At 40.8% G+C, this 25059-nt stretch overlaps 1 protein-coding gene across 3 annotated transcripts in view; it reads left to right on the top strand.

Moving 5' to 3' along the window:
* The window catches only part of NCALD (neurocalcin delta), a 430664-nt gene that overhangs the window by 347873 nt on the left and 57732 nt on the right, over nt 1-25059 (top strand). The window contains exon 1 of one of the 3 annotated variants that reach the window (XM_082858805.1): nt 1522-1542. The exons of the other annotated variants lie outside the window; for them this stretch is intronic. The gene's annotated coding sequence lies outside the window, so the exon portion shown is untranslated. Of the gene's footprint in view, nt 1-1521; nt 1543-25059 lie in introns of those variants that run through there. 3 annotated transcript variants of the gene reach the window in all.

Below are 25059 nucleotides of genomic sequence, written 5' to 3'. Positions count from 1 at the left end.
AAAGAAGCCAGCAGAAGCCAGCCAGAAGAAATCCTGATAACTTTAGCATGGGAAGGTTTTGAGAGCAATCTCTTCTCCCCACCTTTTAACCTCTTTCCCCTTTGAATGGTATATGTTTCAATGGATATATATATATATATATATATATTTTTTTTTTTTTTTTTTTGCGGTGTGCGGGCCTCTCACTGTTGTGGCCTCTCCCGTTGCGGAGCACAGGCTCCGGACGTGCAGGCTCAGTGGCCATGGCTCACGGGCCCAGCCGCTCCGCAGCATGTGGGATCTTCCCGGACCGGGGCACGAACCTGTGTCCCCTGCATCGGCAGGCAGACTCTCAACCACTGCACCACCAGGGAAGCCCATGGATATATTTTTCAGAGTACCTTCCTCTGCATTTTATTTCATCTTATTTAATGGACTTCCTATTAATTAAGAGGGAGAATGAACTAGGAAATAAGCACTGTGTGGAGTTAGAAGTAAGTTAGGGTTGTCCTAAAGGAAATGAAGCTGAAGTTAGAAAATGTGCCGGACCTTCCTTTTATTCTGCTGTCCTAGGCTTTCACTGAAGTTTGTGTTTGGGGACACCCATTTACTCCATGCTGAGTCCCAAAGGGATGTGGACAAGAGCATTTAGAAGGGGAGGATTTGGCACCTCTCTGGTGACCCCCAAAGTAAAAATCCAAAAAAGTTTAAAGTGTTTTAAAGTAGCACTGTTTTGAAACTGTTTTGGTCGTTCATCCTTGCATAGACATTTTACAATGCAGGGATCCTGAATTCATCTCACCTGATTCCCCATCCTAGTTGATGTGAGGCTCATTAGACTCTCATCTGACTCAGGGCCGCCACGCCCCATGTTTCTTCTCTTTCTTTCCATTACTAGCCTGGTCTCAGTACATTGATGTGGATTCTTATATCATTTTTAAAATATCTTTTCTTCCAGCTCCCTTTGAGCTTCTGTTTTTATCCATTTACTTACAAATAGATTTAATTAGCTTAGAATACTATCCCCAGAATTTCTTAGTTCTTTCCTTCTGTTCTACAGAGAGAGACACAAACTTCATGCTGGTGACACTGAGACCAATGGGAACTTCAGAGGGGCATGCATTTTCTTGCCAGAAACTGTAAGGAACAGCCTTGAAGAGGAAAGTTGTAGGCACTCTTTAGTCACAACTTCAAGGGTTGAGGTTGCTGGGTAGCTGTCCGTGATGGTTGTGGGGTGTGTGCGTGCACACACACACACACACACACACACACTCACAAACACATACACATCACAGTGACAGATGACCTATTGAAATAATTTCAGAGCTGTTCTGTGGTTGCTACGACAACCAATGCTCTCTTGGCTTTCATCTGGCCATGTGACAGGGACTTTGACGTCAGCCGGAGGCAGAGTCTGTGGCTGAGTCCACACAGTCAAAGGCCTGTGAGAATCTGGTGGATGCTGGCCGCCGCTGCTGCTCTTAACGCTGCTGCCGCTGCTGCTTCTGCGTCCCAGGGGCTGCAGAGCATGGACTGTTAAATCTTGCACTTCTTCTGTGTGAGGTAATTAGTTTGCTTTATATACAGTAGTTAGATGTGTTTGTAGATCATTGTGGTTTGGCCCTCTCTCTTACCTCTTATAAGTTTGTCTTCATGAACAATTACTGTTGTACCAGGAGAAAAATGTGAAGCAGCTTCTAGTTGTTAATTTCGGGTGGAATCTCTGGCATTTGGTTAAATTTGGATTAGTGTTCTGTGAAGTAGGTTAAAATATTAGCCGCCTTTCTTGTTCAACACTTGCTAACATGACATTATTTAGAGATACAGGTTTTGCGGCTTGAGCCAAATATTCCCCGTTGAATTCCAGGAATCCTCCCTTCAGTATTGTTTTCGGTTTAAAGACTCCAGCATAGCCTTGCAATATGTTGCTAACTTTGCTTTTTTAATATTTGCTACCATATTCTGAATTAGCCTAGAGTAGTTTGGTATTTGGTTTCTGTCTTGTTTGTAGCATTCATAATTAGCAACAATAGGCACGGCGGGAAAGAACATTATACTTTGAAACAAAAGTTGGGGTTCTTCTAGTAAATAAAGTATTCTGAACATACCAGGGAAAACTGTCAAGAGCTTCCTGTTTAGAGAAAAATAATCTGGAATATGCCAAGGAAGTTGGGGTGGAACCTCTGACATGTGCTCATGCAGTTGCTTTTTGGTTCTTAGAGCAAAGTGCACATTTTCAGTATCTTCCTCTGAAAATTCAGCTGTGAAGAGAATAGCATTGGATGGTCTTCATTCACTAAGGAGGCATGTAAGCTATTTTTATATTTAAAAATTGAAATAACTACCTAGAGAAGAAAACAATAGCCCTAAAACTAAATTATCATTGGTAGATCTACTTTAATTCAAAGACAGATATAAATAGCCACTGAAAATCGCTCTAGATCTTGAATGAGTAATTTGATAACTGTGATTAATAAAGCTTTTAATCTCTATTCCTATAACCATATATACTACAAATGGGGGGTGTTGCATTGTTGTAGTTCCTTTCTTTCCCAAGTTTAGTAATTTTGAATTTTCCATCATTGCACACAAGTTGGATGGTTTTCGTAGCTTGTAATTCAACAAAAACCTCTGGTACTGAAGTTGATCGAGCCTAGATTTATAAGCAGGTATCTAAATCTTACAAATTTAACTGGAAAAAAAGGCAAATTTTAGAGCAGCACATGTAATATACCTACTATTTTGATGAATAGAAAAATAATGGTTTAACTATGTAAATGAAGAATACACATTTTATAGTATGTGAGTTACATATCAATTTTACAGTATGTGAGTTGTATATCAAGATAGCAAGAATCTATTATTCTTTTCTATATTCTTTATTAGTTTCTGAATTCTGATCACCTTTATTTTACTTAGAGATGAACATTTTGAACAGTATTTAGCTTCAATAATAAGTGAATAATTGTGAGTGCATAAATAATTTCTTAGTAGCTTTCAATGAGTGAATATTCATTTAACTTGCTGGCATTTGATATGTCTGTTTTTGGCCAGAGTCTCCATGGAGGATTTTCCAAAAAGTCTTAATGTGCTTACACTCGAGGCACATCTACTGAGGCGTTATCTCATTGTTTAATTTACCTCATAATTATAATAACTCAGAGGCCCTATTCCTAACACTCCTAGAAATATGTTAATTGATTTGCAGTGTTTCAAGTGAGCATGAATAGGACCCATAACCAGTAGCACTGTCATTTAAAAGCAGTCTTTGATGGGATACTTTGATGTTTGCTTCTTTTACTCAAAATAAGGAATTTTCGTTATAGTTTTTCCAGGTAGTGAAGATTTTCTTGATGCTCTCTCTGTGTTTTAAAGTTATAAGATGATTGTATTCAGTGCCCTAATAAAACAGACTGGATTTCAGCAATACGAAATAAGTGAATATTTTAGTGTTGATCGGCAAAATGACAATGATAAAGTTTATCATTAGAAGAAAACAACCTATGCTATGATGGCAGAAATAGTTTAGAATCTACAGGTCTTTTCTTACGGCAAAATAAGGGGAAAAAATGACTCTTATCAGAATCATCTATTTACAACAATGAGACTGTGTTGATTTCAAGGTCAAGTTTGCTTCAACTTCAAAAGATACTAGCAAGGAATGATTTACTCTAGAAACCTGGATGTTGCATTATTAAATGCTTTATGTACAGTTTCAAGGGATTTTAATCTTTTGGGTGCCATGGACCTCTTTGGCAGGCTGGTGAAGCTTATAGGTTCTCCTTAGAATGATGATTTTAAATGCATGATAAAGTATGCAGGATGACAAAGGGAATTATTTTCATTGAAATACATTAACCAAATTTTTAAAATTGTGTGTGTTGTCAGTAATTCACTATTAAATAAAACAAATTAGCAGCAGTTATAATTACTACCATAGTTATAATAACTACCATAATTTTGAAGTAGTGATGAACATAAAAGGTATTTCGAGATGGCTACAGTGACTGTAATGTGATGTGAGAATATCTGTGATTTCTCTTGGCAACAAAACCGCAGGTACGGTGGTTTATGCTCTACATTTTAATCTAAATTTTACTTTGAGGTTAGTGAAACTAAAGATAGAATATTTTTCCCATCCAAGTTCCTGGATCCCATGAATTCTCTCCACCCCTGAGTTAAATAATATGTAAGCTGTGATGCTAAAAGGTCTTGGAACTGCACTGGACAAAATCCACACCTCCATTTCCACATTCAGCTCTACCACATCTGATTTTATTCTCTGACGGTGTGAATTTCACAGTATTCTCTAATTTCTGTGTGAAAGGGGTGGTATCCACATTGCTACCATATTGTAAATTTCTTTTGTTTTCCTCCTTAATCCATAAGCAGGCTTGTGTACTTGGACTGAGCTCATACCTAGTTAGATAGGGGTTAAGAGGAAAAACTTACAGTGTTAACGCAAGTTAAAACTGTGGACCACAGAAGTAAGACTATAGCTATTTACAAAGGGACCTTTATCCAGTCAAAGAAAATAAGCAAGTAGTACTTTCATGAAGAATGCAGGATGTTATATGAGATCGTAGCTGAAGAAATATTCTAGAAGGTACTTTGTGTGCTCACAACAATTGAAATGAGCATTAAAGAATTTATGTCACTTTTCAGTTTGATGTAAAGCACATACATGCGTAAATTGATCACTTGTAATGTAAATTTCAGTTACTCTGGATAGAGCCTGCTGGTTCACCTGTCAGAGGTCCCTGGAACAGGAGACATTGATTCAAAATGAAATGAGGAATGGAGACACTTCCCAAGTAATCTGAACGCAAAATCTTATTTGACTTATTGGATATTCAAGAACAACACAGGAAATATTAATATTATTGTTTAGGGTGACTTATATAAGAATTGTCTCCTTTCCCATGTCACTCTTAACTTGCAGAAGATATTGCCTAATTTTCCTCTGCAGCTAACTAGGTGACTTTGCAGTTAGTTGGCTGATGTCGTGTATCGCTGCCTTTCCAGCTCTGCGTTTAGTCCTTACATCCTTTTATTACATCAGCACCATCACCCCAGCATAAGAAAATTGGAGCTATGACATTATGCACAAGCTGGTGTTTAAACTCTATCCAAATCCCTAACATTTGAAATGGAAGCTTAGCAGTTTTTCTTCATGTGTTCTCAGGGGAATTACAAAAGAGGATCTTCCCAAACATTTCTTATTCTTTGGACTAGAAAAGGACACCTTCTTCGGGGGCTTTGAGTGTCTGTGGCACCTTGATAAAGAAACTTGGAAAAAGTCAAAAATCTCAGACTGCAGTTGGAAAGGAATGTGCCATTATTTTTCATGAAATCAAGTGTCACTTTAATGGTACCCTGTGATGGAAATCAACTAGAAATAGCATTCCAAAATGCAGTATTTTTCATTGTTTCCAGAAGTGATGCCGTAAAAGTTAGTGCTCATTAAGACTTTGATACAAAAATTATATGATAAATATTTAAATCCAACGGAGGCATCTACTCCAAACCAAAAACAGTCTGCTCTTTTTATTTCTGCAGTGAACTTTAGGGAGTTTTTGGACATCTTTCTGTAAATGCCTTTAATTAGAGACATAGCATCCCTTTAAAACTTAGTTTACATTAATGTAAAACATAGTATACTTACATCACATGAAAGTTCTATATTTGATTTTCAAGAAAGAAATCTCTAGTCTGAAAAATAGTCTAGCTGCTGCCTGTCCTAAAAGGAGGATTGTCCATATTTTCTGATTTCTGAATTCCAATGAGTGCAGGAAAACCAAAGACTGCAAACTGCTTTCATGCCAAGATGAATTCTCTTATGGATGATTCTAGAATTGCTTTACTTTTATGAATTTAAACCCTATCCATGAGATAGAAGAGTGTTGTATTCTTTGGCTGACTGCTCTGCTGACTCCCACAGACTTACGTATGATTCATACAACTAAAACCACGACCAATTTTGTGACGACCATATTTACAACATCCTTGGAGATAAATTTAAAACTAGCATCCCACAACAGTTATCCGATCCTGTGCCTTCCCACGTTTTGCCATGGGTCAGGTGAAGCATTAGGTTGCATCACTCAATCAGCAAGCATTTTATCAAGGGGCTACTGCGTCCACAGTATCGTAGGAGGCATTTGGGGCTCCTCCCTCATGTGGTCTTTGAGGGATATGCCACTGGCATAAAGAGCCCAAGTTACTTTATAGACTTCTGACTTTTGTTTGCTTGAGCTTTTATTCAAACATTCAGTCTTTCATGCATTCAATAAGTTTTGAGCACCTACTGTGTGCCAGACATTAGACTAGACACTAGGGATGCTATGGTGAACAAGACAGACGAGGTCTCTGCCATCATGGAACTTACAGTCTAACTGTATAGGGGACCTTCCCAGAGACCTAAGTGTAACAGCAACCGAGGTTTCTCCCTCACAGCTGTGCTGGTCAGCGTAGTCAAAAAGAGAACCTTCTCTATAAGGGAAAAAAAACAAAACAAAAGAGACAAGCAAACAACCTGGGAACCATTAGATTTTACACCAGAGTCAAACCTTAGAAGAGGCATTCCTCAGCTGGTGGACAGTCAGCCTAATTCGTGAGCAGTCTGTTCATATCAGTGTCAAGGATTCCAGATCAGTACACCCAGCCCTATTTCCAAAGGCTGCTTGTCCTCTCCTGTTCAGAAGATACAAGAGACTGGTAGGGACTGACCTAGAGAATAATTTTCTTTTATGCATATACCCTGCCTTATGCAAACAACAAGAGCCATTTCATCTTATGAAAGGAATCCTTAAGTTAGTTGTGCTCAAGCATATCAATCCCATCTTCCCTGTACTCACCCAGTCAAGATAGGTTCACTGCTCTAATAAATAACCCCAAGTCCCAACGGCACAATACAGTACTGTTCCTTTTTCACTCAGCCACAAATCAGATTTGGGAGACAGGCTCTGCTCCATGCAGTAATCCAGGGATTCAGGCTCCTTCCATCTAGTTAAACTGATCTGGGGACAAATCCCATCTCTACCACTTGCAGGTGTCACTTTGGGCAAGTTACCAAAGTCACAGTTTTCTTACCTGGATAATATTAGTACCTACCTTATAGATTTTTAAGTCAGTTTACTTGGCATGGTAACTGACAGGTATTAGGTACTCAATAATGTGAACTGTTATCATTCATTTTCTACCCCTTGTCGTGCTGCCACCACCACTGTCCCCCCAGGAGCCAGGAAGTACCACTGCCAAAGTTGGAGGACGTGTATCCCTGGTGTCATGAGAACAGCTGACACTTAGAGAGCTAGATAGCCTTCTAAGCTTTTTTCAAAATAACTATTGTTTTTTCTTCACAACATCCCAATTTTATAAATGAGGAAACTAAGGAACAGAGAGCTTGAGCACATTGCCCAGCATCACACAAGTATATAACGGAGCTCTGGGAATTCGGCTCTAGAGTCACTATGCTGTATTACCTTTTAAGCTGGAATATTTTTTCTAGAAGTAATGTTATATGTTGTGGCAGATTGTACACTATTGTGGGACGCTATTTGTAAATTTCTCTCCAAAAATGGCCTTGTAATTCTATCTGCTCCCCCTTGCTCTTCTGGAATATTGCTACACTCCCTCAAGAGGTGGAGTCTGTTGCCTTCCCCTTGAACCCACATGAGCTTTGTGATTGGTCCAACTGATAGAGCACAGTGAGAACAACGCTAGATGACTTCCAAGGCTGGATTTGAAAAAGAATTCAATTTTTTTTTTTCTCTCGGCTATTCTTTGTTTCTCTTACACATGACATTTGCCCTTGGAAACCAGCCACCATGAGGAAGCCCAGACCATATAGAGGCGCCATATGTAGGTTTAAGCCGACACCTCCAGCTGAGATCTCAGGCAGACAACCAGCATCAACTGCCAGAAATGTGAGTGGGCAAAGCCTTCCGAGGATCCCAGGCCCCAGCCCCAGGGCCCCCTTCCCCTTCCTGACACCACGCGAACCAGAGGTGGACTGCCCCTGCCGAGCCATGCCCTAAACTGCAGGTTCATGTGCAAAATAAAAATTGGGGTGGTTTTAAGTCCATAAATTTTAGAATTATTTCATAGGCAACCAGAGTAACTGGAATGTATGGGGTAATTAGAAATTACTAAAATACCTGTGTAAAGGACTAAACTGTAAGTACATGTAGATTAAATAGGTTTTGGGGATTTGGCATAAGTATCTAACCTAATTAAAATAATTTCTGGAGGAAAATATATTTCAGTTACCAGTTAAATTACAGATGGGCTTTGGGTACACATCCTGTTCATAAATTTGGAAGAGAGTCCCTACATAGTAATGCTATAGATGGTTCTAGGAGAAGATTTGGGCTACACTGTGATGGACTATGCATTAGTGAAATCTCCCTCGTTGCCTCCTCCTGGCTGGGACCCTCTCAACAGGAGAGTCCTGTGTAGACAGCAGTACTTGTGCCATTTTCCCTTGGTCACTGTTTAGTCTCTGTATCTGCTTTTGTCTCTCTCACACCTACTCTGTCTAATCTGCTGCCTAGTTTTCTATTGTTAGATCTTGCTGTCTCCTTGACACTCTCTTTTGGCCCATTTCCAATGCTTCTTAACCTATTTTTCTGCTCTAATGATTTATAGTAAAGCTAGGGAATTTCTCTTGGGCAGGTAAGATTTAGCCCATTCAGCAAAGTCTTTTTTTTCTTTTAGTAAAGCTGCCAAAATGGCAGCTGTCCCACTGGCTTGCGGCTCCATGTGTTGGTCAAACCTAGTATTTGAAATACTCAGAAATGTAGTCCTTAGGGCCTGACTCAAAGAAGCATCTCTGTCTCTTCTGCTGCAGAGAAATCAATACCCCTGACTTTCTTCTTGCTTAAACGTCACCCCATCCTGAGGGTCTTCCCACCTTCCCTTTAGAAGGCTAATCAGTTTGTTCACTTTTGATGTATTCATTCAACATGTATTAATTCCATATAGTGGGCCCTGTTGTTGAGCACCTATGAAAAGATTTCCTTTGTGTCCAAGGACTAGTAAGGTTCCTCCAGTTGTCTCTCATTTGCTCACCACTAACACCAGGAAGATGTGGTCCAGTCACCTAGACCTTTCAATGACCAACACATGTCCCACCTCACCCAAGATGTCCCAGCTAAGTAGGATACTACGAGGGTAACATAGGACCAGCCAGTCTTTGAAAGGGTTACAGTCTAGTTGGGGAGGCCGGACAGCATATGCAGCTGAGGTCCAGAGCTTTGTCTTCCATGTTGGGTACAACTTCTTATAGTGCCTAGTGTAGCACTGGACACATAGTAACCACTTATTAAATCTCTGGTAGGTGATTAATGAATACATTAACTATAGAAAGGTATATGGCATTGAGATGACTTCAGAGGGGAAGTGAGCTTTGAGTTGGGCTTCAAAAGATATAGAATATTTGGCATGAACAGGAGTGAAAGGATTGCCCACGAATAAGAAACATCATAAGTACATTCCTAGTAACAGAAATAGACACTCACCCATCTGAGATCAAGAAAATGCCTGGGAAAAAGCAAAATGTACAACATGTAAGGTGGGTCTGTGGAGGACCTAGAATTTATCAATTTAAAACAAACTGGGAACTTCCCTGGTGGCGCAGTGGTTAAGAATCCACCTGCCACTGCAGGGGACATGGGTTCGAGCCCTGGTCCAGGAAGATCCTACATGCCACAGAGCAGCTAAGCCCGTGCACCACAACTGCTGAGCCTGTACTCTAGAGCCTGAGAGCCACAACTACTGAGCCTGCGTGCCAGAACTACTGAAGCCCTCGAACCTAGAGCCCGTGCTTTGCAATGAGAAGCCCGCGCACCTCAAGGAAGAGTAGCCCCTGCTCGCCACAACTAGAGAAAGCCCATGCGCAGTGACGAAGACCCAATGCAGCAATAAATAAATAAATTAATTAAAGTCCCTGTTAAAAGTCCCCAAATAATTGGAAATTTCTTAGGTTTACACTGAGCAAAGTTTACACAAAGTTCCACAATATAGAGATTTCAGACATACATGTGTTCAACCCACCTACTTAAACCATATTCAATACAATTTTTATATAATCACTTAGCTTGCCACCTTGCTTGTCAAAGAGAAAGCCATGGAACCTGAGATTTTCTGGTCCCAGTAATATTCTCAAATAGTCCTATATTAGTCTTCTAAGAAACTTAAGTATAGAATCAATATATGTTTATGATAGAACATTCAGAAATACAGAAGAATATAAAGAAAATAAACCTGACTTTTAATATTCTACTGCCTAAAATAGCCACTATTAATATTTTAAAATTAAAAAGCATTATATTTCAGTTTATATTTCATCTTACTTCACTTCAACAGAAGAAAAAGAACCCTGAAATGAACTCAAGCGTTTGAACTTCAGATAACTGTTTCTTTAAAGCAGGAATTAACGATTTTTAACTAAATTAAATTGCCAATTAAAAATTGAAATTCAGGGCTTCCCTGGTGGCGCAGTGGTTGAGAATCTGCCTGCCAGTGAAGGGGACACGGGTTCGAGCCCTGGCCTGGGAAGATCCCACATGCCACGGAGCAACTAGGCCCTTGAGCCACAACTACTGAGACTGTGCATCTGGAGCATGTGCTCCGCAACGAGAGGCCGCGATAGTGAGAGGCCTGCGCATAGCGATGAAGAGTGGCCCCCACTTGCTGCAACTAGAGAAAGCCCTTGCACAGAAACGAAGACCCAACACAGCCAAAAATAAATAAATAAAAAATAAAAATAAAGGAATTCCCTTAAAAAAACAAAAAATTGAAATTCAATCGAACAGTAAGAGATTGAGGAATCAATGTTTCTTAAAAACTAATTGTTTCTCAATGGGTATAGGTTTATATTTTCAGTTAGTAAATCTTAGTTTACAGTCTCATAAAGATCAGAAAAGATCAGAGATAATCAAAAATACCTTGGGGGAAATAAAAAGTTTTTAACCAGAGATAACCTTTAGGAATGGTCTCCTGGGGAAAACATAGATAAAAAAGTTAATATGTAAGGAATATAGTTCCTTACATGTTAAAGTCAAAACCACTTTCAAAAGCAAAACTAAATCATACAATAGGGAAGCAGTTACTTTACCCAGTGGCCTAGAACTCACAGAGAATTTAGAGGAATTCACTATATTTATTGACCCTCTCCCTTGACCATAGAGGTTTAACTTTAATTACTTCAGACACCAGTGGGGTTTTTTTTAATGACATTTTATTTATTTGTTAACATCTTTATTGGAGTATAATTGCTTTACAATGGTGTGTTAGTAGCTGCTGTATAACAAAGTAAATAAGCTATATGTGTACGTATATCCCCATATCCCCTCCCTCTTGCGTTTCCCTCCCACCATCCCTACCCCACCCCTCTAGGTGGTCATAAAGCACTGAGCTGATCTCCCTGTGCTATGCAGCTGCTTCCCACTAGCTATCTGTTTTACATTTGGTGGTGTACATATGTCCATGCCACTCTCTCACTTCGTCCCAGCTTACCCTTCCCCCTCCCCGTGTCCGCCCAACCATTCCCTACATCTACGTCTTTATTCCTGTCCTGCACTAGAACCTTTTTTTTTTTTTTTAGATTCCATGTACATGTGTTACCATATGGTATTTGTTTTTCGCTTTCTGACTTACTTCACTCTGTATGACAAACTGTAGGTCCATCCACCTCACTACAAATAACTCAATTTTGTTTCTTTTTATGGCTGAGTAATATTTCATTGTATATATGTGCCACATATTCTTTATCATTCATCTTTTGATGGACACTTAGGTTGCTTCCATGTCCTGGCTATTGTAAATAGTGCTGCAGTGAACATTGTGGTACATGCCTCTTTTTGAATTATGGTTTTCTCAGGGTATATGCCCAGTAGTGGGATGGCTGGGTCATAGGATGGTTCAATTTTTAGTTTTTTTAAGAACCTCCATACTGTTCTTCATAGTGGCTGTATCAATTTACATTCCCACCAACAGTGCAAGAGGGTTCCGTTTTCTCCACACCCTCTCCAGAATTCATTGTTTGTAGATTTTTTGATGATGGCCATTCTGACCGGTGTGAGGTGATATCTCATTGTAGCTTTCATTTGCATTTCTCTAATGATTAGTGATGTTGAGCAAACTTTCATGTGTTTGCTGGCAATCTGTATATCTCCTTTGGAGAAATGTCTATTTAGGTCTTCTGCCCATTTTTGGATTGGGTTGTTTGATTTTTTGATATTGAGCTGCACGAGCTGCTTGTAAATTTTGGAGATTAATCCTTTGTCAGTTGCTTCATTTGCAAATATTTTCTCCCATCCTGAGGGTTGTCCTTTCGTCTTGTTTATGGTTTCCTTTGCTGTGCAAAAGCTTTTAAGTTTCATTAGGTCCCATTTGTTTATTTTTATTTCCATTTCTCTAGGAGGTGGGTCAAAAAGGATCTTGCTGTGATTTATGTTATAGAGTGTTCTACCTATGTTTTCCTCTAAGAGTTTTATAGTGTCTGGCCTTACATTTAGGTCTTTAATCCATTTTGAGTTTATTTTTGGATATAGTGTTAGGAAGTGTTCTAATTTCATCTTTTACATGTAGCTGTCCAGTTTTCCCAGCACCACTTATTGAAGACGCTGTCTTTTCTCCATTGTATATTCTTGCCTCTTTTATCAAAGATAAGGTGACCATGTGTGTGTGGGTTTATCTCTCGGCTTTTTATCTGGTTCCATTGATCTATATTTCTGTTGTTGTGCCAGTACCATACTGTCTTGATTACTGTAGCTTTGTAATATAGTCTGAAGTCTGAGAGCCTGATTCCTCCAGCTCCGTTTTTCTTTCTCAAGATTGCTTTGGCTATTTGGGGTCTTCTGTGTTTCCCTACAAATTGTGAAATTTTTGGTTCTAATTCTGTGAAAAATGCCATTGGTAGCTTGACAGGGATTGCATTGACTCTGCAGATTGCTTTGGGTAGTATAGTCATTTTCACAATGTTGATTCTTCCAACCCAAGAGCATGGTATATCTCTCCATCTGATTGTATCGTCTTTAATTTCTCTCATCAGTGTCTTATAGTTTTCTGCATACAGGTCTTCTGTCTTCTTAGGTAGGTTTCTTCCTAGGTATTTTATTTTTTTTGTTGCAATAGTAAATGGGAGTGTTTCCTTAATTTCTCTTTCAGATTTTTTGTCATTAGTGTATAGGAATGCAAGAGATTTCTGTGCGTTAATTCTGTGTCCTGCTACTTTACCAAATTCATTGATTAGCTCTAGTAGTTTTCTGGTAGCATCTTTAGGATTCTCTATGTATAGTATCATGTCATCTGCAAACAGTGACAGCTTTACTTCTTCTTTTCCGATTTGGATTCCTTTTATTTCCTTTTCTTCTCTGATTGATGTGGCTAAAACTTCCAAAACTATGTTGAATAAGAGTGGTGGGAGTGGGCAACTTTGTCTTGTTCCTGATCTTAGTGGAAATGCTTTCAGTTTTTCACCATTGGGAATGATGTTGGCTGTGGGTTTGTCATATATGGCCTTCATTCTGTTGAGGTAAGTTCCCTCTATGCCTACGTTCTAGAGAGTGTTTATCATAAATCGGTGTTGAATTTTGTTGAAAGCTTTTTCTGCATCTATTGAGATTATCATATGGTTTTTATCCTTCAGTTTGTTAATACCGTATATCACATTGATTGATTTGCATATATTGAAGAATCCTTGCATTCCTAGGATAAACCCCACTTGATCATGGTGTATGATTCTTTTAATGTGCTGCTGGATTCTGTTTGCTAGTGTTTTGTTGAGGATTTTTGCATGTATGTTCATCAGTGATATTGGCCTGTATTTTCTTTTTTTGTGACATCTTTGGTTTTGGTAGCATGGTGATGGTGGCCTTGTAGAATGAGTTTGGGAGTGTTCCTCTCTCTGCTATATTTTGAAAGAGTTTGAGAAATATAGGTGTTAGCTTTTCTCTAAATGTTTGATAGAATTTGCCTGTGAATCCATCTGGTCCTGGGTTTTTCTTTGTTGGGAAATTTTTAATCACAGTCTCGATTTCAGTGCTTGTGATTGGTCTGTTTATATTTTCTATTTCTTCCTGGTTCAGTCTCAGAAGGCTGTGCTTTTCTATGAATTTGTCCATTTCTTCCAGGTTGTCCATTTTATTGGCATATAGTTGCTTGCAGTAGTCTCTCATGATCCTTTGTATTTCCACAGTGTCAGTTGTTACTTCTCCTTTTTCATTTCTAATTCTGTTGATTTGAGTCTTCTCCCTTTTTTCCCTGATGAGTCTGGCTAATGGTTTATCAATTTTGTTTATCTTCTCAAAAGAACCAGCTTTTAGTTTTATTGATCTTTGCTCTTATTTTCTTCATTTCTTTTTCATTGACTTCTGATTTGATCTTTATGATTTCTTTCCTTTTGCTAACTTTGGGGGTTTTTTTTGTTGGTGGTGTTCTTCTTTCTCTAATTGCTTTAGGTGTAAGGTTAGGTTGTTTATTTGAGATTTTTCTTGTTTCTTGAGGTAGGACTGTATTGCTATCAACTTCCCTCTTAGAACTGCTTTTGCTGCATCCCATAGGTTTTGGGTCATTGTGTTTTCATTGTCATTTGTTTAGATATTTTTTGTTTTCCTCTTTTTCTTTGGTGATCTCTTGTTTATTTAGTAGTAAATTGTTTAGCCTCCATGTGTTTGTATTTTTTACAGTTTTTTTTCTGTGATTGATATCTAGTCTCAGCGTTGTAGTCAGAAAAGATACTTGATATGATTTCAATTTTCTCAAATTTACCAAGGCTTGATTTGTGACCCAAGTTATGATCTATCCTGGAGAATGTTCCATGTGCACGTGAGAAGAAAGTGTATTCTGTTTTTTTTGGTTGGTATGTCCTATAAATATCAATTAAGTCCATCTTGTTTATGTATCATTTAAAGCTTGTGTTTCATTATTTATTTTCATTTTGGATGATCTGTGCATTGGTGAAAGTGGGGTGTTGAAGTCCCCTACTATGATTGTGTTACTGTCGATTTCCCCTTTTATGGCTGTTAGCATTTGCCTTATGTATTGAGGTGCGCCTATGTTGGGTGCAAAAACATTTACAATTACCAGTGGTTTTTATATTCCATTAATTGTTTAAATACAAACTGAATTTTAGCTTGCTTCATATTTAGACCATGATTGCCTTTTATGTATATTTATCTTTCTAGAGTGTCTAATTATCTTTTTCTTCTCTGGTTGACCTGGAGAAACTTGAGTCTTTAGTACATATGTGGCATGTCGTGGTTTACTTCTTGATTCTTTTTGTTTTGTTTTGTTTTTCTTCCCGATTCTTAGGTATCCAGTTTAATCATCATAATCTTTTGCTCTGTTGAAGATGTTTTTCACCAAGCATTCTGTCCCACTATTGTAATTTGGAGTAAATATAAGCTGTTCCACTAGGATTTCTTTCCATCTGAACTGGATTAATTCCATTGTTTCCAGGTCTTCCTATTTCTTGGATTCATTTTCAATTTTGCTAGAGTATATTTTTTAATTATTTTTTCAAAATGGCAGAAGAAGGGCTAAGTCCTTGTAGATCTTCATTTTGTCTTCATAGTTGAAAAACAGAGGTAGGATAGGTAAACTTGGAAGCTTAGTCTGCCATCTTAAAGTGAGATTGTACTACCATTCCGAGTGGCATGAGGCCGTGGCACGTCTTACTCACCACAAGGCCATTTCTCTTTCTTTCATGGCCCTGCGCAGCACTCCCAATGCTGGTTGACCATATGATCAACATGGATCATTTTTACAAAGAGAGCAGAGAGTGAGAGGATGGATCACATGAGCCAATTCCATCACCAGACCCATAATATCTGCCTCCAACAGGTACTGCCTCATCCTGCCGGACACCAGTCAGGCCCCACCTCCTCTAGGAAGCCTTGCTAACTTCCCCAGTACTCCTGCATAATACAAACCCCAATTATAATACCAACCCCACAGCTCAATTTCCTACGTGTCTCTTCCACTAAACTCTAAGCTCCCTGAAGGTGAATGAGGTGCCTTATTTCAGGTCTGCATCCTTGCTGCACTCCATGGGGGCTGGCATGCATTAAATGCCCAATACAGATCGATTAACCAAGCAACTGAATGCATAAACAAGGGAATGAACAAGCTTGATGTTGACCTTGGAAACAGGTTTGTTGACCTTCCTTGTTGAAAATGAGGCCACTGACCTGCTCATTAGTCAGGAGAAGCTCTGGAAGGTTGTTTCAGACAGAAAGAGCAGTATGGGGAAAGGCTCAAAGACAAACTGGGGCATGGCTTTTTGGGGGGAATGATGGAGGTTGTTCCCAGAGGGCTGTAGATTTTTCGTTCATCCAAGTTCAATCTCTAATCTTTGCTGTGTCCTTTTGTTCTGAGTGGCAGTCTGATTAGAGGGTTCTTCAACTTTGCCAGTTCAGTGAATGTAGGTTTAATGTTTTGTTTTAGCAGAAATGCTGGTGCCTCAATTGCATAGGTGTCAATAAAGGCTCCTTCATGGTACTTTACTTAAAACCTATATCAATGTTCTTTGCACGTTTATATTATAGGATCTGCTTACATTTGTATTAAGTATCATGAATTGTGTTGAGCCCTCACTTCACAGGAACAACATGAAACCCCAGATGGCTTAGAATGGAGCTTTTCCATCATCGTTGGGCTCCTGAAGCCTGCTGGAAATTGGTGAAGTGCAGAGCTGAAGTTACAGATCTCTGCCGTTCATGTGATTTTCTGGCAGAACTTCCTCACTCAAATGCCTCTGATTCCAGTCGCCACTGGAAGTCCTCCCCAGAGGTCTGAGGGCCTCACTTCCTATGTCTGGTTACTTAATTAAAAACTACTAGTTGTCAGAAGCAAGTAGGCTCTTGATTCCTGGTTAGTTAACACGAGGCTTTCAATTTTGAGATGTGTTGTTCTACCCACATAGCAGAAGCTCTGTACATATTGGTCAGCTGGGTGAAAGAATGAACGAAACATTCAAGAAGAGATGGGGTTTGCCTTTTCTAGAGTTAAACTAGAGTTAAGGAGCACATTTGCTGGAAATTGTCCCCGGTAAGTGAAGGGAGCTGTTTTAGATTTCAGGCCACTTACTCTTTCCATTTCAGCCATTTTCTGTTCCATCATGTATTGCACACATGATCCATCTCTTGTCTTTGGGGATAATTCATTCCAGGATTTAGAATGTCACCAAAGACATCTCAGCAGGGTCCTTTTATTTGTCCATAACACAGGATTGTCTGGCGGATGTGCTGTTCCCCGTGGCAGAGACCCTGACTCAAAGGGCACATCCATCACACACCAACTTCTCAGCATCGATCTGGGTTTGTTTTTAAGAGTAAAGCTGTGTGGCCCCTCAGCAGTCCGGTGTTAGATGTGAGGTGTATAAGCCAGGGTGTTCCCAGTTGTCTGACTCAGGAGCTGCCTTGGCAACCATCAGTAAAACGCCAGGCCATGCTAATAGGAAAACAGGTCTGGGAACGCTAACGGTGTAAAGTGACTGGCAAAAAGGGACACAATTTTTGGCAGCCCTTGGGTACTCAGGGCCGGAGACATCAGGAGAGAGATGACTGCATGAAGATCACACAGGAAGAGCAGCTCAGGTCTTCTCATTATTCAAAATTCTAGAGCTGGATCTGAGCTGCTGGGTCAGTGGAGAGGAACACCAGCCCAAACTGACCCCCAGGGGCTCTTGGCTGGAATCTTCCCAGGAGCCTGAGGGGAGAGGTGCAAGGGCTAAACACAGTCCCCCCAGCCACTGGGGTTAGAATCACAGCCCTGTGGTTGAGATGCAGATTCCTGAGTCTGAATTCAAAACTTTGGTACAGAATCTGGAGGGCTGGGACTTGGGGTCTTCCTCTTTACAAAACTTCCTAGGTGATTCTTAACTTACACCAGCTAAACCTTGAGAGCCACCTGAACTTACTCATCCTCTCACTCTCCAAGGATCTCTTGCTGTGGACAGACTGCCCGACACCAGGAATTTCAGCCAAGCATGTGGCTGGTCAGTACATGACTTGAGGAGGCAAGTTCTGTGCCCTTGCATTTAACAAGTGATTCTAGAACATGGGCACTGCTTTAGGCCTTGAAGGCAATTCTTCCTTTCAGGGGTTATTAAGTTGTGAAGTCATAATCTGCACCCTCAACCCAACAGGACCACCTAGTATCACTGAAAACTCCTTTGATGGCTGTATGCCACTGGTCACAGAGATCTGATGCAAATAGGAAGTCATCAGCCCAGTGATGACTACCACAGCTAGAAAACAACTCCAAATTCCCTATCTGTGAGGAGCAACCTAAGGGTGGGGCTAATTCACAAAGTTCACAACAGGCCTTACAGATCCCTTAAGTAAGGTTGTCAAATTTAGCAAATAAAAATACAAGACACCCAGTTAAATCTGAACTTTCCAACATGGAGTAGTTTTCTTCAGTGTAAGTATATCCCATGAAGTATTTGGGACATACTTATGCTAAAACATTATTGGTTGTTTATATGAAATTCAGATTTAACTAAGCATCCTATATTTTATCTGGCAGTCCTACCCCTAAGCTTATTTAGGGACACTTCCTAAAAGATCGAGGCTGTCAAATTTGGGTATCTGGTCGCCATAAATTGATGAGAGTAGAGGGGCAGGGGGCTTGCCTATTATCGTCACCTTCCTTAGCAAGCCTAGCACAGCACTCAGCTTATAATAGACACATGGCGTGAGAGGCGGGGTGTCAGTGTTAAATGGTTCTTATTCAAAGGAGACCAACCTTGGTGCTGGCCACTTAGGAGTGGTAGGAGGGGAGAGCCTGCCTAGCAGAACTGATGCGCTATGGTAGACCTCCTCACATCCCCAGTGGTGAGTGCCTCCACCCTGACTCACTGACCAAGCTCTCCGTCAGTTATGAAATGAGCTGGTGATTGGAAAGGGCTGAACATTGTATGTCTAAATATGTCTTTTTTCTCTTAGAGCTCTTTATAGCTTCATGGGAATAAACCTCACTTCCAATATCGTGAGTTACTGTAAAGGTTTTGTAAATTAAAGCACACTTCCCCACTGGATAACATGGTCATTTCGGAGTTACATTTCCATTTTGAATTGATTTTTTTCTCCGAAGGGTAATAAGTTAATGAACTATGCACAAGGGAGGTTCCTATTTCAAGAAAGCTTTCTAAAGTGGAACAACTTGGTTATAGCTTTCATTGTAGATCCCCCTTCTTTAAGTTGAGGCACACCTGTTTCCAGGAAACAGTTTGTCAGCACGACAGTATTGGCATTGTGGGAGTGTGCCAAAGAAGCTTCAAGATATTATGTTCTTTTCTTTTGATTTATTTTCAAATTGCTCTCCAGAGGAAGGATATTAATGGGAGGAGAGAGTAGCCATCTGCAGGTAATCAGGGGATCCATGCTGCCTGCTTCATTGCAGTCCATTCTGGCTCTTTATTTGCAGTTATTGGGCTATCTTGACAATAATTAAGAGGCAAGTCACTCAAATTCCCTTGCTTGTCGTAGAAGCATTTTAACTTTGCCTAAGTAGTACCTTATGGCCATCTGAGTTAGTCATTTCTCATCACCCACCTTCGAGGCAAGTTAGCATTAACCCCTCATTGCTGGCTAAGAAAACCAAACTCCAAAGAAGTTGTTTCTGGCCCAAGAGCACGTGGTGATCAGAGTCAGACCCATGATTCTTAAACCTCTTCCCTCCTCTGAGTATGCACACTTGCCATCTTTCTCCAGCTTCAGTGGGATGTACAAAGACCAAAATTTAGACACAGTGTTTCTATTTACATGGCTAACTCTATCTTTAAAAAAGGAGTATTCAGCTCTAGTCTCATATAAAATCACCGAGAGAGAGAGAGAGAGAGAGAGAGAGAGAGAGAGGGAGAGGGAGAAGCTTGTATGGTGCTCCTGTGCCGGGAGGATTGAGAATGCTGGTCCAGGCAAAGTGAGCAGGGGCTCGTGGGATGCTAAGCTCCAAACCCGACTCAACAGTCTCCCCACATAGGTGTCCACCATCCTACCATTACAGTATACATTTAGCCTGGGTTAAAGCATGTTGTTACCAGAAAGGAAACATTAGCGCAGGGTTAACTTTAATAGAAATACATCACTCTGACAGAGGGACAGGGAGAAGAAAGCAAACCCAGGGTATGGAGTGCTGACCAGACTGGTGAGGGAGGGGTGGCACTGGGAACCCTGGGCTGTCCCAAGACCCCAACCCCATAGGAGTGCCATGCTCCTGGGCAGTGGTTCTGGAAGGTGAATAGGTAGACTTTGATAAGAGGTGGGGAATCAAGGTAGGCTTATTGGCTCGGAGCAGCATGTACTCTGAGGTCAGACTGCCTGGGTTCAAATCCTGGCTCCCTTAAGCTCTGTGACCTTGGGCAAATTACGGACCTCTCAAAGGATCAGTTTCCTAATTTGGAAAACAGAGGTAAAAATTGTAATTACCTCATCATTTGTTGGGACAACGAAATGAGATAATATGTGATGCAATCATCAGTGGCCCCTGGCCTTTCCAGCATCACTGGATCACTGTTAAGTTCTCTTAGTTAAAATGGGGATGAACCGTAACCCTCTCCTTCAAGGTAGCTAATTCTCACAAGGAAATATAAGGTTAGATTTAAGGTGGTGACTTAACATGTTGACTCAGAAGCAAGAGTGGACAAAACCTTACAAGGGAGCCCCTTGGCCTCAGAGCTGTAGGGTCAGGCTGTAGCCTTGGACTAAAGAATGAGAACAGGTACCAGGAAGCCAAATGGGGTTGTCACAAGACGTGGCTCCAAGAGCACAGAGAGCTACCAAGTCAGAGGCCATGGGGCCAAGTCCCAAGAAAATCCATGACCCAGAAACCCAGGGAGGTACCCAAGGCTGAAGGAAGTGGTCTCAGGAATAGCCTTCTAGAGTTCACTGTTGGGAACCAGCAGGGCCTTGGTCTCTGCCTGATTTAAGACTTGCTTAAGCCTGGAAGGTCCCAGATGTGAATATCTTCGCAGGCCATTCTGACAAGCGTGTGTACTGCTGGGAAAATATGGTTTCTAAATCAGAGCCCCCTGACTCTGCTCTAAGACTGTGGACTTGTTAGCATTTCTCACAACAGGACCCACAAAAGGATGATTCTATGGGATGTCCCATGGTAAACAGACTTCCTGGGTAGATGAAAGTTAGCATGTTTCTTAGTTAGAGAACTTTTCAGTATTTTTAATTTGCTTGTAAATTTCCAAGAGGAAAAGATGGTAAGATGGGTTTCCCAAACTAATTTGATCATGGAACCCTTTCTTCTTGGGAAGAATTTCCAACTCCTCTGGCTCTTTTGCCTTCTTAACTCCTGGAGCTTCTGCCTTAAAGCCCCTTCCTCACTTCTCAGGGGTGTGTAGAACCCTCTGTGGGATGTGGCCTCATTACCAGGTCCCTACTACTCAGGTAGGGGCATAAGATGAGGCTGTAAACTGTACAAGGGCAGGGCCCGTGCCTGTCTTGTTCTTCTCTCTGGCACATAGTTGAGTCTCAAATACTGCCTATTTGTGGAATGACTGTTCATTGAGTGAATGCATGAAATCTAGTTATGCCAAACTTCAGTTGCTGCCACAGGTAGCACCTTGGGTGTTCAGAGTTAAATACTCAACTGACGCACTCTTGTTGGAGGGAAGTGATTTCTGAGGTGATTTTGTATAGGACTAAGGATCAGGAGATGTGAGTGATTGTCCTAACTTGGTGTCTTTCTTTTTCACCTTTCCAAGATGACCTCATAATAATCCTGCCCGTCTTACTTCAAAACAGTCATGGAAATATAATAGTTTGCAAAAATTAAACTCTCCACACATATAAAATATGTTCTTAATGACTTCCTTAGGAATTAGTCCCAGCTATTAATGGTCTAGTAGGCCCTTCAGTATCTAGTCTGATCCTTCCTGAAAGGCATATGCTGGTTCCCAACAGTGAACTTCCTGGCATATGACAGTAAAGGCTGCCCCCAAGTAGGTTTTGTAACCACAGGCTCTGCAAGTTTAAAGGGAGAAGAGAGATGGAGCAAGAATGGGATATTTTCTTCGACTCTTTTATAGTGGGTGGTGTTTATTTTAAGCAGTTTCCCAAATAAGTAAAGTGTTTTTTCTGTGCTACTGCACCCCGGAAATGATGCATTTTTGTGAACGTTTTCACCTGCCCCACCCCACCCCTACCCTGAACTTGTTCATCTGGAGGTGCCATGAGCTTGTTTGTTATTACTTGCGCATCTCATCCATCTGCACCTACCCTACAGCGCTTCATTTTTACTTTTATATTTTGGAGAGTGTGCATAGAAGGAAAAGCAAGCTACTTTGATGGAGAGGCATTGGGACTTAGATCAGATCCACAGCTGCAGTGACTAGGAAAGAGAGCTCATTTGTCCAGACTCTGCATTGTAAGTTATGTTTGATTTGGGGAGTTAAATTTAAACCTCATTACTACACGTAATGTATGAAAACATAGTGACCTTATTTGCTTAACCCTGAGTCATCAAACAGTCTATAAAGAGTTTATCTGTTTCTTAAGCATTTATGTGAACAGTCTTCAACCAGCATAAGGATTAAACCACATTTAGATTTAAACAAATCACTGTGTTGAAAAATGAAATTTTTTGAAATCAGGACTTTGGGAAATCTGAACTCTGGCCCTGTCTGCCCTGTGCCCTGGGAGAGAAAAAGAGACTTGGAAGTTCGTGCCATTTGCCAAGTGGTTCAAGAGGCCCCGCTGTCCCAGATGACAGCTGGCACACACAGACATGCCACTTGCTCTAACTTTATTTTTTCCTGGTAAGGAAATAGCAACTATATTTGCCAGCCTCCTTCTTCTTTGCAGGAAGGCAGCAAGGCGTTTGCATAGTGATTCTGGTATTTTTAGTCATTTCTTCAATGTCAATTGCTACTATCAGAGAGTAAGAAGGAGCCTGTTTACAAGGAGACGGTAGAAAATCCAGGAAAAAATAATAATTACGGTAACTTTGGCTAACGAGTATAACGTCAGCTCTAGATTAAATTTCTTTAAGGGAGTGAGTCTAGGACGCCGGGCACATTCAGCTGTTTGGAGCACTCGATTGGAGAAATGAATAATATAGGAGAACCAATAAATGTTGCTTTGGCTATTCCAAAGCAGTTTAGTATCTGCACAGAAACAGTGATGATTGTGATGTCCTGTTGGAGAGCATAGGGCTACACAGCAGGTTTCCAAAACCCAAAGCTTTCTCTCTGAAATGTATGACCACAAAGGATGCATTTCTGGGATCTGCTGTCTCCTGGCTTGTTCAAATAACGATGATGTTAGGAACCTTCCAGGGCTACAGGACTCCTCTCCACACTCAGTGACAAGGACAACAGAAGCCTCATCAATCAGCCAATGACCTTCCTTCCCGTTATTTGGATTCTGTTCCTGGGCTGCTGGCTCTTCATCAGTGCTTATCTGCTCTCCCTTCAGCTCAGATGGCCAGTGTTACCCAGAGTCCTGCAAATGGCTCAGCCATTAGGTTATTAGGTTAATTAGGTTATCTGATATTTTCTTTCTGCCGGTGGCTAATTTTGTTCGAGATTTCACCATGCTTCTAAATTTATATATATAAACAAACAGGGACACACCTTTCTTCAAGTCATTTATTAGAATCAAAATTAGGAAGAGTTTTTAACCTTCGCACAGTTGAGCCGACGGAAGTAGCGATTGGAGATGGGTGTTGAAGATGTTCACAAGTGTCTCCACAGAAGAGGGAATTCACATTCCCTTCCCGTCATGCCTGTGTGTTTCAGATTTGTCACGCTGAGGGTCAACGAGTGAACGTGTGTCAGTCAGAGGACAGCATGCCTAGGTCACTTTCCAGGGGAAAGGAAAATGGCCTTCCTCTCTTAGGTTTTGGAGATCTCTAGAGTATTTAGTGCGAGGTTCACTTCAGAGCTCACAGGTAGTATATTAGAATTCATTTTCTCTACGAAGAGGAAGAACCAGATCAATCAGAACATCACTGATAGGCTGTTTGAAATATCAGGAAACATTAATCTTAGGAACTTTAACAAATTGGGTATAGGACTTTAATACGGACAATATTGTTATGAGATACTTGGGATGTGGACGTTGTATTAGTGTCCTATTGCTGCTGTGACAAGTCACCACAGATCGAGTGCCCGAAACAACAAATCTGTTATCTTACTGTTCTGGAGGTCAGAAGCCTAAAATAGGTCAGCGAGGCAGAGTCCCTTCTGGACACTTTAGAGGAGAACCTGTTTTCTCACCTCTTGTAGCTACTAGAGGTCGCCCACGTCACTCCAGACGCTGCTTCCGTTATTACATCTTCTCCTCTGAATCCAGCCTTCCTGCCTCCCCCTCGTCATGGCATGGGGCCCACCTGGGTCATCCAGGATAAGCTTCCCGTCTCCAGATTCTTATTTTAGTCATGTCTGCAGTGCCTTGTTTGCCATATAAGGCATATATGCACATATATATGCATACACTCTGCCCTCGACTGTAGGCAGAGGTCTTTATGTGAGAACTAACGGGATCTTTAGGACTAGTGACGTGTGTTCTGTAAGAACTGAACAGTAAATGAGGTTAATCCTACATCGCACAGGAAGGGAGTAAAGGACACTGTAGGAGAGATCTGTATGCTAAGCAAACTTGCCATATTCACAAGTTTCAGAGATCAGGATGTGGACATCTTTGGGGGCCGTTAGTCTGCCTGCCACAGATAATCTAGTTTATCCTTTCTGATCAGTTTTCTCACTGATCTTCCCACAAAGCTGCAGGAGTTAAGCTTAGCTTTGTTACAGCTAAGATCTGCAGATGTGGACTGTGAATTTGAATGTGCCGTCCTGCAACAAGACCACCTACCAAGAAGGCCTGCTGGTGCTTTGGAATCTACTCAGTCCAAGGGAAACTTCCAGCGGGCAACAAATTGATATTTTTTCCATTTCCACCAAGTCTTCCAAGTGTAACGTGGAGCTCACTACACAGAATCCAAAGCTGTTGTGATAGCATTCATAAGCGCCAGGGCTTTGGAATAAAGCAGTTCAAATACCAAATCTGTCCCTTACTAAGTGTGTAATGCTGCACAAATATCTTATTTTAGTTAAAC

Source organism: Leucopleurus acutus, assembly GCF_964270905.1.
Source record: "Leucopleurus acutus genome assembly, chromosome: 17".
NCBI classification, from domain to species: Eukaryota; Metazoa; Chordata; class Mammalia; order Artiodactyla; family Delphinidae; genus Leucopleurus; species Leucopleurus acutus.
The sequence above is the reverse complement of the archived record's forward strand: the minus strand, read 5'-3'. Positions and strand labels throughout refer to the sequence as shown.